Source organism: Ceratotherium simum, chromosome 24 (assembly GCF_057802395.1).
Source record: "Ceratotherium simum simum isolate JZ-2026a chromosome 24, ASM5780239v1, whole genome shotgun sequence".
Taxonomy (NCBI): Eukaryota; Metazoa; Chordata; class Mammalia; order Perissodactyla; family Rhinocerotidae; genus Ceratotherium; species Ceratotherium simum.
This window is the reverse complement of record NC_141923.1, coordinates 46,481,417-46,497,919: the sequence shown is the minus strand read 5'-3', so window position 1 is coordinate 46,497,919 and position 16,503 is coordinate 46,481,417. Positions and strand designations below refer to the sequence as shown.

The 16,503-nt window shown below is 43.3% G+C and overlaps 1 long non-coding RNA gene across 1 annotated transcript; it reads left to right on the top strand.

Annotated features, from left to right (window-relative positions):
- Window positions 1-3,644: 3,644 nt before the first annotated feature.
- LOC147913949 (uncharacterized) lies at window positions 3,645-16,139 on the top strand. Its single transcript, XR_015556188.1, has 3 exons — window positions 3,645-6,193; window positions 14,221-14,493; window positions 14,856-16,139. It is a non-coding gene; the product is annotated as an uncharacterized LOC147913949 (long non-coding RNA).
- The last annotated feature ends 364 nt before the right edge of the window (window positions 16,140-16,503 follow it).

Here is a 16,503-nt window from a genome sequence, read left to right as displayed (position 1 = left end):
ACACAGCTCACTCGAGCTGGGCTGAGTCATCAGGGTGTGGAGGCTGTTGGGTCACATTCTTGCAACAGAACAAGCAAACAGAGCACAGGCAGCACAGATCTAGACTGTGGCTTCTGTAAAACTTGGTCAAGGCCAGTGCACAAAGGCCTCCACCAGCTCTGTGCGAGTGGAGTAAAAGGTGAGCGGAGCCACAGCTTCAGACTGGGGTCAGTCAGGACCACACGAGTCAGGGTAGCCCATGGCTGACCCGAGAGAGCAGAAGAAGGGGCCTCTTGAGAAGCAAATGCCTTCTGAGGTTTGAAGGCTCCAGCAGAGGGAGGACACGAAACCTGATTTATGAAAACGGTTTGAGAAGCCACCTCTCATGGGGAGACTCAGCACGTCTCTCACCAGCTCTGGTCTCCAGCTCGAACCGCTCTTGGGCTTCAGCTCCTAGCTGGACAGAATTGACCACAGCGGAATGTAGCCCTTCAAACCCCCAAGGACCCAGGCAGAGAGAAGTGCTTTGAAACTGAGATCTGCTTCCAGGGCATAATTGGTTCAGATCTCTGAAACTGGGAGATGAAAATCGGTTTATTAGGAATGGATAGATTCTGAGAGGCAGTTTGCTGGAACCTGGAGGTTCACATAGATAAGGCGAGGCTGGTGCCAGCCCAGTGGCATAGCAGTTTAGTGCGCTCACTCTGCTTCGGCGGCCCAGAGGTTCGCAGGTTTGGATCCTGGGTACAGACATACGCACTGCTTATCAAGCCATGCTGTGGTGGCATCACGTATAAAGTAGAGGAAGATTGGCAACAGATGTTAGCTCAGGGCTGATCTTCCTCACCGGAAAGAAAAAAAAAAAGACAAGTTGAGGCAGACCAACTTGTTCTCCTCGTAGCTCAAAACCATATCTTTCAGGCAGTGATCTGAAGGGAGACACCTGGCCCTGAGACCAAACTGAATGTTCATCCTTACGAGTAAATGCCCTGAGACCAAACTGAATGTTCATCCTTACGAGTAAATGCTTCCAATAGATCGCATGTTGGGAGCCCACATGTAGCAAAGAATGCCGAGACTAACTCACTGGTGTAGTGGCCACACCCATCTCCAGTGTGCACACCACCTCCCCAACAGGACATCGAGAGCCCAGCATTTAACAAGCTCTGAGACGCTTGTGTTCACTCATGATCAAAGTATGGGAGACACCTTTGGCCTTCTTGCCTTTGGTTATTTTTCTCTCACTTCCTGAGCTGGGCTGAGGAGAGACAGAAAAGAAAAGAAAGGGGAAACCCAGGAAGACAAGAGAAGTTCCTCCCATCCTTTGACAGATTTCTGTTGCGCTCCTGCAGTTGTGAAGCCAGCATATGGAATGGCTGGTCTGCTCCACTCACATTCTGGTCATTTTCTCTCTAAAGTATGGATGACCAGCACCTCCGCTTGCGTTGAATGTTTCTGTCCAGGGCCTGGGTGCAGTCTTGCAAATGTGTCATTGACAGCAAGGAGAGCCAGATGTGGTTATGGTTGGTGAGATGCAAGTTCATCTCTGCCTCTGGAAAAGCAAATCAAAAGGCATGCCTTTCTGAAGGTAGTCAGATTCCCTCTAAATCCAAGGTGTTTTGCTGCATTACAGGATGCAGAAGAGACGAGAAGTAACACTTGTTGAGGGCCAGTTAATACGCTGGACACTTTGGCTATGTTCTCACTTAATCCCCCAACAACTCTGAGGCAGATGGCATTATACGCATTTTACAGATGAGGAAAATGGGCTGTATATTTGATAGAGGACTGACTGCCAGACCTGAGGTGACCCGCAGAGTTGGAAATTGAACCCAGGTTGACACTTTCCACATGACCATGCATACTCTGCTTTGGTCATTTCCAGTCACCCAGCGCTTCTGAGATCTTCCACGGTTTTTCACAGATTGCCAGGAGTGACTGTAAGGTCACTAGTGATTTGACTTTCATCTTTTAAATATATTCGATTTGATTTTTATATTTTAAATACATTTGATTTGAGTCTCATATTTTAAATATATTTGGTTTGATTTCATATTTAAATATACTTGGATTTCATTTTTTAAATATATTTAAAACTATTTTTTAAACTATAATTAAAAATACAAACACACACTGTGTTAGCTACCAAATTATAACCCAGTAGAAAGCACTGGCACGTAAACTTTTGCTGACACATTTTTGAGCAAATCTTGGAATAAAGCTTCTTGGGCCCTCCCCCGTTCTCTCTTTCCCTTTCTCTCTCTCCCTCCCTCTCTCTTTCTTTCTCTCTCTGCTAACAGGACTTTGAAGTATAATTTATCTACAGTAAAATGCACCAATCTTAGGTATGCTGCTCATGAATTTTCACATATATATACTCCATATAACCACCACTCGTATCAAGATATACATAACACCCAGCACTCCAGAAAGTTCCCTTGTGCCCCTTTCAAGGCCCCCCATCACTGTTCTGACTGTCACCATGGACTAGGTAGTCATGTGCCGTCGACCGGGAAGGTCATGGGTCCATGCTGGCCTTTTAGGTCTGTGCCATGAACACAGCACGCAGTCCGCAGAAGCATCTCTTTGGTCCGTGCTCTTGTGAGGCCTCGCTGGGCTCTCACACATGAGTGTGTAACCTGCCACGTGGTCTACTACTTATAAAAAGTGTTGGGCATTTCATTGCTGACTTTGTATCTAGGACAAGAAATTTAATAGTCTTGATGATTCGATTTGGAAATTAAATGTTTTGGTATTCCTTTTTCAAGTTTCTGGATCAGTTTAAACAGTAGACAGATGACAAGGCAAGCTGTTTTTTAAAAAAATATTTGTTTACTTTTTGCTACTAAAATAATGTATAGAAGTAAATTAAATGCTGAGCTTCATATAAGATTGCAATGGTTACACCTATATTAACTATTGCAAATTTTGGTATTCATCAAAACAGTAATTTTCTCTTATAAATTAACTTTATAAGTGAATGATAGATGTTTTAAATTAAAATGTATACACATAAATTATTTTTTAAATATTTTAAAATTAGAGTTCATGGGGCTGGCCCGGTGGCACAGCAGTTAAGTTCACACGTTCTGCTTCAGCGGCCTGGGGTTCATGGGTGAGGATCCTGGGCACAGACCTACGCCGCTCATCACGCCATCCTGAGGCAGCGTCCCACATAGAGGAGCTACAACTCTACAACTGTGATACACAACTATGTACTGGGGCTTTGGGGAGAAAAAAGGGGAAGACTGGCAACAGATGTTAGCACAGGGCCAATCTTGCTCAAAAAAGTAAATAATAAAATAAAATAAAATTAGAGTTCATATAAGATTTGTCTGAAAAAGTTATACTACTAAAAGGTTTGCACCTCACATCCTGGGACATAATTTGTCTGGGCCTAGAGATTTGATGGCCCTCAAGGTAGCTGGATTTTCTCTTCTTGACATGTGATTTATCTTAGGCTGACATTCTTCTGGATGGCCCTTGTTCTTTTCCTACCCAGTCTGAAGCACTTTCTCTATTTGTGGGAGCAATGGAAACAAAGCATTTAACACCCCACCACCTTCACCGGCAGAGCCTTACCTGTACCTTTCCTTGTAAGCCTGGTTTAAAAAGCCCCTTTGGTGTGTATGTTGTGTGTGTGTGCGTGCATATGTTATTAACAGCATTGGGGATTGTCGTTCTTGTTCCTTGTGGATGAGAAGTACTTTTTTATTCTTAAAAAAAAAAGGTGAGGACCGGCCCGGTGGTGTAGTGGTTAAGTTTGTGCTCTGCTTCAGTGGCCTAGGGTTCGCAGGTTCGGATCCCAGGCGTGGACTGTCACACCACTTATCGGGTCATGCTGGGCACCATCCCATATAAAGTAGAGGAATATGTTAGCCCAGGGCCAGTCTTCCTCACACACACACAAAAAAAGTGAGACCATTCTCAAAAGTCGGTCCCTGCCATAAAGCCAGGGGGTGGGGCATGGGCATGAGGCTAGTGAGTCATCAGAAAGCAGCTGGGAGAGAACACAGGGCTTCGGGCATGAGCTGGGGAAGCCTTGCTTAATCCTGAGCATGACATGGGGGCCTTTGGACGTGAGAAGAGGGCCGAGAGAGAGATCCAGAAGAGGCTGATGTACAGGATGGTGGCCAGCCCAGGGCTGATGGAAGTACAGGTGGAAAGCAGACAGGTCCTGGGATGTTGGCTGGGGCCACTTAGCTGCTGGAAAAATGAGGTTCAGAAAGTTGCTTGGACTGTCTGAAGTTGGACTTAGGATAGAACCAACCTTAACACTTGGTTAGGTCATACATACCTCAGGCACATTGAACAGGGAAGTGAGCTAGGCCCTGGAAAGAGGCAGGATGTCCAAGATGGGAAGTGGGAGAGGAGAGTAGAGCAGAAGGGGCAACTGTACAGTCAGTGCAGGGCCCTGAGGCCCCAAGAAGAATCACTGAGCTCTCAACCTGGATTAGATTCAAGCAATTGCCAAGTGGAAGGGCCAAGAGGCAACCAAGAGGCCCTAAGCAGAGTGAAAACTGAGGAGGAGGTTCTGAAAGAGACTGCACAGCCCACAGTCAGGCAACCAGGGCGGCCCAATCCACCCCCCAGGCTAAAACTGGACAGTGTGACTCCAGCATCCAACCCTGTAGGCGGTGGGTGAGTGGGAGGATGATTTTTCTAGATAAAACCTAGACCAACAAGCCCCACTAGAGCTTCTAATAAGGAATTAGGGAAGCGGGACCACGAGGTGTCTGGTCCCACTGTGTCAAGGGGTGACATCCCCAGTGACTTACTCTAAGTTTTGCTGTGGTCAGCTGCCCTGTCATTTGCTACCTTTGTTATCTTCTATTTCTCAGTAATCAGCAGTACACTGCAGTGATTAACAGTCATCAAGAAATCAGACTGCTTGGCTTCATATTCCAGCTGATAAATAAATGGCAAGCAATAAGAGATATTGGAGTATATGAGGAAGCCATTTGGTGTAAAACTAATTTGGCCTGACCTTGTTTTTCCAAAAGGGCCAGAGGTGGCCTGTGAATATGCATTGTACATCTGCTTTAAGCATTTACTATGTCACAAAGACAAGAACAAATGCCCTTTAGATAAAGTAACTTCCCCCACATCAGCATTTCCTTAAGGATAAGCATGTCTCCTTAGGCTAGGGATTGATTGCTGATGTGCTGTGACCACCCAGCTGGAGGTCACAGATCTGCTACCTGCTGTGTTCATCAACTGCTGTGTGAATCACTGTGCCAGCTAGGCAGGCTAGGCAATCTCGTGACTGTTGTAAAAGGGACGTTCCAATCGTGTGATACATGCTCTTTCACGGTATATAACCGCCCTGTACACCACACTTCTTTGGTGCCCTTCTTTCCTTGGGGAAGGGAGGCCCCTGGGCCATATGGTCCTCAAATTTGGCTCATAATAAACTCACCCCAATTTTGATTTATAGATTGGTTACAGATTATTTGCATTGACACAGCTCTGCCACTTACTAACTGTGTGAACTTAGCCATGTTTTTAAATGTCCCTGCGTTTCTATTTGTTTATCTGTAAAGCACAGTGATAGGACTGACTCCTGGCGTAAAGATGATTAGCTGAGATTGTGGGAGATCAAGATTTGGCCACCCTGAAATATATCTCTTTACCTTGATTGTTTTCTCTGAGGGACATTTGACCTCCCCCACTAACTGCCTAAAGAATTTGACATGGTGGCTCCTTCCTGGAACAGATCTTCTATCATGACGGCTGTAAAGATAATGTAGGATAGAGGTTACAACAGGAAAGGCACCAAGCCTCTTTTATCAAAAACTCTGTCTCTCCCTGACCACATTATCTATAGATGACCCTGAAAAGAATTGTCTTCCTGCCCTCTGAAGTCCCAGGCCACTACCTGCCCCCAACACGTTCCTCGCCTTTAGCTGCAATACTTAAGCAAGCAGCTTAGACAGAGGGACGAGTTGCTCATTTCTGAGTTTCTCCCATGTATACATGTTATTAAACTTGGCATTATTTTCTCCTGCTAACCTGTCTTGTTGATTATTTGGCCAGCCATAAGAACCTTAAGGGAAAGGGCAGAGGGGGATTCTCCCTCTTCCCCCACAGTTTTGGCGACCACGAAGGGACCCTAACTGGCTGGCAAGTTGCCTTCCCTGGCTGGAAGACTGCCTTTTCCCTGGACTACTGCAGATGGTGAGATACGGGAACGCCTGACGAAAGCCGGCAAAAGGTAAGACTTCTTAGCACGTCAGGCTCCCGGGGTCTCTATCTGCAGGGTCCAGTGGAAGCAAGCGGTGAGAATTTTTTTCTCTTTCTAAATTTAGATTGGCAGGAGAAAATATTTGAATAGACGGACTTTTTTTTTTTTGTGTGAGGAAGACCAGTCCTGAGCTAACATCCGATTCCAATCCTCCCCTTTTTTTGCTGAGGAAGACTGGCCCTGGGCTAACATCTGTGCCCACCTTCCTCCACCTTATACGGGACGCCGCCACAGCATGGCCTGACAAGCGATGTGTCAGTGTACACCCGGGATCCGAACCTGCGAACTCTCAGGCTGCCGAAGCGGAGCGTGCAAGGAGAAAATATTTGGGAAACTAGTTTCTTGTGCTTTTAGTGACTCTTGGTTTAAATTTGGTAGAGTACTTTTGGTTTTGATCTTGATCCCTTTTCCTCCCAGAGTAGTCTCTGTCTTGTTCTGTGTCCTGAGAAAACTTGGCTTTGTGACCAGTGAGAGTATTCTCCTTGGTCTCCACCATACGGAAGGTGCATTTACCAAGGTGCCCCTTGGTGGCCAGTCGAGAAGACTGGGGTTCCGAACTGTCTCTTTGTCCAGCTGTGCCAAGCTCTCAGGGGAGTTTGTCATAAAGGGCCCAGTCCATAAGGGCTTTTGTCGTCTTAACCTTCGTTGCTTGTTAGTGCTGGAAAAATCCCATCCCAGTATCGCCTGCCCAGTGTCACAGATTAGCAGGTCTGTGACTGGAGGCGTCCCACACTATTGTGGGAGACCGGAGACACCATCCTTACCGCCTGTGCAACAAAGGTCTTTACTTTCTCTGAATATCTTTGGGAGTGAATTCTGTGGATCATGGGGGCTACATCATCTGCGCCCTCACCAGGGACGCCGCTTGCGTCCACGGTAGATTTATTCTAAGCGAGGAAAGTTACCTCTGGGTCTTTCCTTAAAAAGGCTTATTGGATCGAGTCACTATTGGAATAAATATACAAATGAAGATCCTACTCGTCAACGGCCAGACGACGGATCCTTTGAATTAGAAAAACTTCTAAATTGGGGGAAAAAAATGTTTTGAGAGCTCTCACATAATTATTTAATTGGTACCTAAGAAAAGACCAGAAAAAGGAAGGGAAAAATTTGACTAGCCTTAAGACCTTGACTCAGGTTACAATTAAATTGAGAACATGTAAAAGTGTAAGTGTCGATAAGATTATAAAGGTTGGAATGTTTAAGCTAATTTTATATAAAGAGGTTACATCAACTTTGCCTGAGTATGTTTTAAAATGTCTGACTGGGAATGCTTCCCTTGTCCAAAATTAAAAGACCAAGACCTATTGATAAAAATCTTAATAAAAACTATGTCTAAAGGTATAAGAGGTGATGAAATTTACATGAAATTTTGTAGGAAAAAACTGATTTTATTTCTATTACAGAACTGGTTAACAAAAATAGTAATTTAAATGATGGCTAATTTTATCTAATGTCTTATGAAGTCTTGTAGGCAATCTAAATAATTATTGGGAATAAGTAACTAAATAGTTGTGAAAAAGATGAATGTTGGATGAACTTTAAACAATAATTATGTGTTATGGTGGTTACAGCTTCCAAACCCTTTTTGGTAACTTAAAACTTTAGAGTTTTGCTAAATTTTATGATAAAAATTCACTGAGTATCATCATTTCCAAATAAGATAAGATATTAGACATTGATTGCTAAATGTACATTTGTCTACTTTTGGCTTTTCATTACAGGAAAACTAAAAGGTGATTTGGGTCTATTGGTAAACGTGTTTTATTAAAAGATTGTACTATAAAGTAACATATTTCTAGAAATTATAAAGTGTTTATAAATTTTCCAAGCCACAAGATACTAATGTAAAAGAAAGTTTATAATTGTTTACTTAGTTTTTACTTACAAATTAAGGTTTCTAAAGGTTAAAATTTCTAATTAGTATATGTGATTGAAGCTACTAAATATTAAGAAAAATATGTCTGTGTACAAGGAAAGTAAGATGTATAAAAAAGATACAAAGAAGGAAAATATTTTGTTTGATTGATTAAGAAAGATAAATTTGTCCTCAAGTATTAGGAGGGAAAAGAAAGACATGGGACAAATTCTGAATGTAAAAAGAAAGTTATAGAAGGTTTGTGAAAGAGAAATTCTGGAAAAGGAGTTTTTCCATGGTCAAGTTGGCTAAGATTGAAATAAATTTAATTAAGTAAATGAGTTTTAATAGCAGAAGTAAGCTGGTACAAAATTAAAATTTGGTCTTCTGTCTCTTAAAAGGATAATTTGCTTAAACTTGATAAAGAGGTTACAAAAGATTTTTCTTTACCTTTGAGTAAGTCTACCTAAAAGACAGAAAATCTATGTTTTGTTAAAATAATTTCCTGTGTTCAAAAGACTGAGGTCTCTCTATTAAGGCTTTTTGGACTGTTAGTGCTCTGTTTGCATTGACTTGACTGTTTATATTTTTGACAAGCTCCCCCAAAATTCATATCTTAAATAAAGTCTTTTTTTTACTTTGGGAATTTTCAAAGGGCCCTAAAACTTCTCAAAGAAATTTGCTCTCTTCCTATAAGGAGAAAGATACTAAACTTATTAGGCTGATTCAGTACGTTAAATTACATAGAAAGCATTGTCAGACAAGTGATGATGTCTGCTTAGGTGGTATTATGTGGGCAAATGTTATTGACATAGGTGTTTTAAAATTGTATAACATTACTGAAATTCTGATCTGTTCTAGTTATCGGTCATAATTCTGGCTATTATTATTTTAAGGTGTGTATGTCACAAAATTAATGAAATTTCTCTGTCAATTGCCATTTTGAGGTCTTGTTGTTTACAGACTTATTTCTTTGCTCTAATGCTTTTGCAAAATGTTTCAACTTCAGAAAAAATCATGGAAAGGACTCTGACATTTACACTGGAGTACAGGCTTCTGATAAACTTTCTGATCATAAAACTGAACTTGGTAAAAAAATTACAGAAATCCGATGGAGAAACTGATGACTTCATAAAGCTGCTAACAAAAAGAGTGGGATCAAAAATGGATTACATAGGACTGAATGAACTGATAAGGATGATTATAATTTTTATGATTTTTCATTTAAAGTATTGCTGAATTTTTAATGTTTTGTTTTTTTCAGATTTAAGGAAAACTTTTTCTCTTTTCTCCTGAGCTAGCTATGATTTATAGAAATTTAGTAAATGATACTTTTGTAAGCAAAATTAAAATATTTCTCTTTTTCTCTCTACCTGATCCCTCCAGAATTTAAAAACTCTTAGTTAGTGAGTATTGTTGTTTTCATGGCAATATAGTTATTTGCATAAGTTCAATAAGAATCTGTTCTCCTTATAACAGGACAGAATTGGAAACACTGGTTATATTACCAAGGCTGTGACTAGAACATCATATTTGCGATATAACCATACAGCTTTTTTTTTTTTTTAAAGATTTTATTTATTTTATTTTTTCCCCCCAAAGCCCCAGTGGATAGTTGTATGTCGTAGCTGCACATCCTTCTAGTTGCTGTATGTGGGACTCGGCCTCAGGATGAACGGAGAAGCGGTGCCTCGATGCGCACCCGGGATCCGAACCCGGGCCACCAGCATCGCAGAGCGCACACTTAACCACCAAGCCACAGGGCCGGCCCTAACCATACAGCTTTTGAAGAATGAAGATTAGACTTTATGAAATAAAGCCACGTAGAAATATTGGCCTGGTACCTTATGTTCCAAGCAGCACTTACCAGGATAAGTAAAGAATGTCACTTATCTGGCAGGCACAAGGAACTTCGAAATATTCTGGGGGAACCTCAGAAGAGAAAAATTCACCCAAATCTGTAGGTATTACAGGCAAAGTCTGATGACAAAATCCTTGGCTTGGCTTTCCTGGCCTTGAGAGGCCTTTGAAGTTCAATGTGAGATTCCTTATAAAAAGTTCCAGCAAAGCAGATTTAAAAGAGCCTATGTGATCAACTGCTATTCTTGCTGTACTTATGTAAATAATTGGGCCAACTTTATTGGAACTAGACTTATTTTGCAAACTAGTTAGTTTTAATTTGGCTATCAATAAAAATGAGGGTGATTTTAGAGAGAAAAATTATATTTCAGTAAAAACTATAGTATACATTTGCAGATATTAGATCCTAGTTTTGTTGTCTTTTGAGGTTTTTGTTTTATATTTGTTGATGGGACTGGGTCCTGATTTCTTCTACTCTCCTAAAATATCTGGCTACAGATGTCCAAACTAACGTTTTTGATTTTTTCCATCATTTTCATTTGAAATCACTAAAAACTGAACCTGCCCTTTTTCCTAAAGCCTTACAAACTGAAGCTGATAGACTTGATATAAACTTAAGAGATTACCCGATGACATCATCAGAGACATTTTAAACTGCAAAAAGACGCTTTGACGCTGACATCTAAAAATCTTCTTAACTGGCTGTCCTCTAAACTCAGAAACTGCTTTACAACTTGCTCCAACCATTAACCTTGTTTTCTTTTGTTTACATAGAAATGCTTCTATTAAATACTTGATTGCTTGCTTCCACAATATAGGCGTAACCTTGAGAGCCCACCTGCATCACCACCTTCCAAAAAGAACTTAACTGAACTGATCTATTATCAGGACTAAGAAATGTGTTCAGTGAGATGAAACAATCTACCAACTCAGCTTCTGGACTATAAAACTTCTTTAGGTTTCAAAAAGACTGTGAAACTGTTAGTTTCAAAGGCGGGACTGTGAGAGATCAAGATTTGGCCGCTCTGAAATATATCTCTTTACCTTGATTGTTTTCTCTGAGGGACATTTGACCTCCCCCACTAACTGCCTAAAGAATTTGACATGGTGGCTCCTTCCTGGAACAGATCTTCTATCATGACGGCTGTAAAGATAATGTAAGATAGAGGTTACAATAGGAAAGGCACCAAGCCTCTTTTATCAAAAACTCTGTCTCTCCCTGACCACATTATCTATAGATGACCCTGAAAAGAATTGTCTTCCTGACCTCTGAAGTCCCAGGCCACTACCCGCCCCCAACACGCTCCTCGCCTTTAGCTGCAATACTTAAGCAAGCAGCTTAGACAGAGGGACGAGTTGCTCATTTCTGAGTTTCTCCCATGTATATATGTTATTAAACTTGGTATTATTTTCTCCTGCTAACCTGTCTTGTTAATTATTTGGCCAGTCATAAGAACCTTAAGGAAAAGGGCAGAGGGAGATTCTCCCTCTTCCCCCACAAGATCATGTAGGTAAAGCCCTTGGCGCAGGGTAGGGGCTCAGTAAATGTTTGCCTGTGGTGATGGTGAGGGTAGAAATAATAGCAGCAGTAGAAGTAACGATGGTGACAAACCAAAAAGCAGTTGTGTACTTGTTTCAGGGATGGGAGAGGAGAAGAGAAGTTGGGAAATGGTGCCCTATAAGCTTGGGACCCAGAGGAGTCTGAGAGGAAGAGCTCCTACTGTGATTAACCTCTGAGCACCTCATCATCCCAGTTGGTTCCCTTAAGCCCACCCACAGCCCTGGACAGCCTCCCTTCCTTCAGATCTCTGCACTGGAACCATCTCAGTGGATTCTGTTTCCCGCCGGGACCCTGACTGATCCAGTGCCCGATGGTGGTTGTGTGTCTTGCCATCAGTCCTTTGTGCTCGTTCTCAAACTAGCCCCTTCTCCCAACTCTCCCCCTTGGCTGTGGGCACCAGCATTTTCCCAAGCACTGGAGTGTGACTTTTAGTCATCCTTAACTGGTTCTTCCCCTCCCTGAGCCCCCACAAGTCCCCACCCCCTGAGACTCTTACCCCACAGAATCCCTCACGTCCTCCCCCTCCTTTCCCTGCCCAGGTTTCTCCTTCCCTTTCAGATCCTTCTTACTGCCCACCTGGGCTATGACAAGAGCATCCTGACCGACTCCCTGCCTCCAGGCTCCTTCTCTGAATTCCTCATTCAGCCTATGATTTGCCACCTGATTCATCTTCCTAAAGCTGGGGCTTTCAAACTTTTTTGGCCATGACTCACAAGAAGAAATATATTTTACTTCACAACTCACAAAGCAATACTGTACTCTGATATTTTTTCATTAATGATCCACGAAATTGACTTTGTGGCCCATTAATACACAGTTTGAAAAGACCGCCCCACCATAGTTCTAATTATGTCACTACCCCAGTGAAAGCTTTCAACTGTCCCCATTGTTGACTGAATTTAGTACAAGTTGTTTAACCTGGCGGTAAAGCCTTCTAAGGATGACCCCAATTTGTCTGTCTAAACATTTCTCTCCTTACCTCCATTTGTCATTTAAACTCTCTGGGCCTTAGTAGTCTAATATATAGGATAGGAATGAAAATATTTCCCCAGCCTGAAGGGGTTGGAGACAAGATGATCCATTTAGTTTCCTCTACAAGAGCTATGATTCTGGGATTGTAAGTTTTCAATATACAGAAACCAAACATATCTCCTCTCTGGTCTCCCTAACACTCCCATGTCCATGTCTTGGTTCATGTTCCCTTTAGCCATCTTCCTCAATCTCCCTCTATCTCTCATGCTGAAATCCCATCAAATTTCAACAAGAGCAAAGGATACAGGCAGGAAAGGTCAGAACGTACTCAAGGAATGCAATTAGTTCACTAAGGGTGGAGCCACTAAGGTTACACGCCGGTGAGAAGAAAGAGATGGAACTAAAGAGGTGGGCTAGCTAGACCATGGCAAACCGAGAGCCTCAGGCTGGGATTTCATCTGAATTTAGAGGTCACAGGAAATCGTTGATAGTTTCTGAGCAGGTGTGACATGGTCAAAGGTGAGGTTTAAGAAGACTGATTTGGGGACCAGCCCGGTGGCACAGCAGTTAAGTTCACACGTTCCACTTTGGTGGCCGAGGTTCACTGGTTCGGATCCTGGGTGCAGACATACGCACCGCTCATAAAGTCATGCTGAGGCGGTGTCCCACATAGGAGAACTAGAACGACCTACAACTGGGATATACAACTATGTACTGGGGCTTTGGGGAGAAAAAAGAAAAAAAAACAAAAAAGAGGAACATTGGCAACAGATGTTGGCTCGGCCAATCTTCCTCAAAAAAAAAAAAAGACTAATTTGCCTGGAGCTGGGGACATCAGAGGTTATTTCCATAGTAAAATTGTTGTAGCCTGAATGATGTTGGTATCAGGCCAAGCCAGACCAGGGATACATCCTAGAAATCCAGGCAGGCAGCACCAGGGAGGTTGTCTTGGCCACAGATGGGCTGTCCTGGAGAGCAGAAGGAACATCGTGTCCAGGTATAAGGAGCAGACTCGAGCAGAGGGCCAAGAAGGTACCTGCTTCTGCCCGCTCTGGAACATAGTGCAGGGACACAGCTGAGGGCCAGGACTTGGGAGCAAGAGGCCAGTCCTTGAGAGGGCTGGTGAGAGCAAAGCTTCTGGTGGAAAAGAGAAAGAATCACCCTTTACTTAGGTCCTGTATGTGATCGTTTCTCTGCCACGCACTTTCTCACGCTGGTCTATCTGACTCCAGAGTCTGAAGTCTGAATGACACTAAACTGCCACCAGGGTATCTGAGAACAAGAAGCAAGTTCTCTCTCCTCCTGGGCCCTAGCACGTATTTATGCAGAGTAAGCCTACGTGAATATTTGTTGGATTGAATTGAGAAGGGATTATCCTTCCTATCACCCCACACGTATCACTGCCTGTTGTCTGTCTTCACTGGTGATTCGTGGGCCTTATGCTGTTTAACTGCAAGAGCCTGAACACCAAAGCACTGTGCTGATTATACTGATTCTGTGAATTCATTAACCGAAAGGTATTTCTAGATGAAAGGCCTGAGGTGCAGCTTCAACGACTGATGATGCGTGAACAGCCAAGGGCGAATTGAGCGTTACTGTTCTCCTCCATCCCGGAGGCCTTGGGGAGCAGCGAGAGCTCAACTCAGCTCTGTGGTGAACCGTGAGCTGTACATCGTGAGATTCTTTCCCCTGGTGCAGAGGGGCGAACAGCACTCATCATGTCTCATCTCACGTGCTCTCTTCCAGGTGTAGCGTAAACATCCTGGGCCCTACCGCCCCAAGCCGCTCAACAGATGGGTGGGGCCGCGCAAGGAGCCGCCTCGTGCGCGGGGAGGGAGCGGAGTCGCGTGCTGCAGCTGCTGGGGTCTGTGCGGGTCCCCCCGAAGTTCCAGCGGCCCCGAGAGAGGAAGAAGCTGGCTGCGGCCTCTGGAGCAGTGCACTCCTGCGGGTAAACAGGGATGTTTGACTGCCAGGAAAAGGGAACAGAACAGTTTCTCTCCGTAAACTCTCCACAAACAGGTATTATTTGGAATCCCTGGCTCCTAGTTATTCAGTCAACACTTACTAAAAGCCCCTCTGCTAGCAGGGAAGCAGAAGAGAGGCAGGCCAATTCTACTTTTGTGGCTTCTAGTGTATTTAAAACAAGTACAAATGGCTAAACAGGATTCAGAAATCATAGTATATTTTAATGTTAGTGTTTAAAATTAAAGTTGTACGATGAATATTGTCGTCTTTCCCTCCTGTTAGTAAAACTTTGTGTTTGAATTATAACTTCATTTGCAGATAGCTCAGAAGTCCAAATTTGAGGCTCTTTATGAATATGGGGCCTGGATCTCTTGCCCCCCAACCCTACCCAGGGCTCCCCCCTTGTCTCCTATCAGGCCCTGATGCCCAGAAGACTGAACCACAGCTCATTATGGCTTTGTCTAATGCCAGACTATCCACTGCTTCTATTCAACCAGAGGCTCCTTTCAACTTCAAATCGAGCCTGGAGCTTTGATCTGCCCGCGGGATGCAAGACTCTGTCCTTGTTCGAAGCAAGTCTCTTGGATTGTGAGAGCCTTTACTGCAAACTCAGCCAATAAACCATGCTACCTGGCTTGGGTTCTATCTGTGATTTCCCCACATGCACTAAAATTGTGAGAACTCCTTATTTCTGAATGCTTGGACATGCTCACCTGCTCACCTGTGGCAACAGGAAAGAAAGGGTTTCCCCAGAGAGACTCTTTTGCTTGGGCACGTGACAGATGCCTCTAAACCCACTGAGCCAGAATAGGAGGTGCTCTGATGTCCAAACACAGAGGCACATGATTTGGTTTCCATTTTAATAACATGAGGAACTGCCAGCACCCTCTTTTAAAAAACAGCCAAAGGGACTTAACCCAAAACACTAACACACCTACTCTACAAGATTTTGGCTTTAGGGAACAATGTTCAGAGAGACCCATTTCTTTGGAATGGGTGAAGCTGCTTCTCCAGCTTTGAGGAGCCCCGAGCTGGGGGCTCCTACAAGGGCAAGTGACCTCTGAGTCAAAACCTCATTGGATGTTCGTTACTCAGACCTTTCCTCTAAGAATTTCAAATCTGTTCTGAGAGAATTACGGAGTTAGCACTCAACCCTTACAATCCCCATGAAGAGCAGGGATTCCACCTCTCCTAGAAGTGGGCAATCCGAGGCCTTGGGGCCTGTTCTGTGTCCTTGGGCGGTGGGTCTGATTCCTGCCTCGGAGTTCACTGACAGTTGAAAATATAAGGAGGGCCGGCTCCGTGGCTTAGCGGTTGAGTGCGCGCGCTCTGATGCTGGCGGCCCGGGTTCGGCTCCCGGCCGCGACCCGAGGCACCACTTCTCCGTCCAACGCGAGCGAGTCCCACGTACAGCAACTAGAGGGATGTGAACCTATGACATGCAACTGTCTACTGGGGCTTTGGGGGGAAAAAAATGAATAAATAAAATCTAAAAAAAAAAAAAAAAGAAAATATAAGGAGATGGTGAGGAACGGGGAGTGACGCGGTTAGAGAGAGCTGTCTGAAGAACTCGGTGACCTGGAAGTTACTGATGTGTAAAAGTGCCTACCCTTCAGAAAAAGAAGATAAGCAGATGAGAAAGAGCAGAAGGAATCACATAGAACCTACAATATCATGAAAGGAATAAAAATATTTTTTCATGTCAATCTCATTTTAATTTTAAAGAGGTACAAATATGATGATATAGCTGCCGCTATCGTGTTTTTTGGCAAACAGATTTGTAATTTTGTTTCCTCACAGGCTATGCCAAAGGGAAAACATTAAAAATTTTTTTTTAAACCGAAGGGGAAACAAAGACACAAGTGGAAGGAACACTTTTTTCCCAGACCTGATCACACTTACATTTGAAAAAGTAGTGCACCTCTAAACATATTTATTTTGGAAAGCTTCTACCCACCAGAGAAATGCTAGAAAGCAGAGTTAGTTACTCTGTGTTTACCTTGGGTGTTACCTCTTAAAAGAAGGGAAAATTGTAAAGGAAGTACCACATGCATGATTAATTAC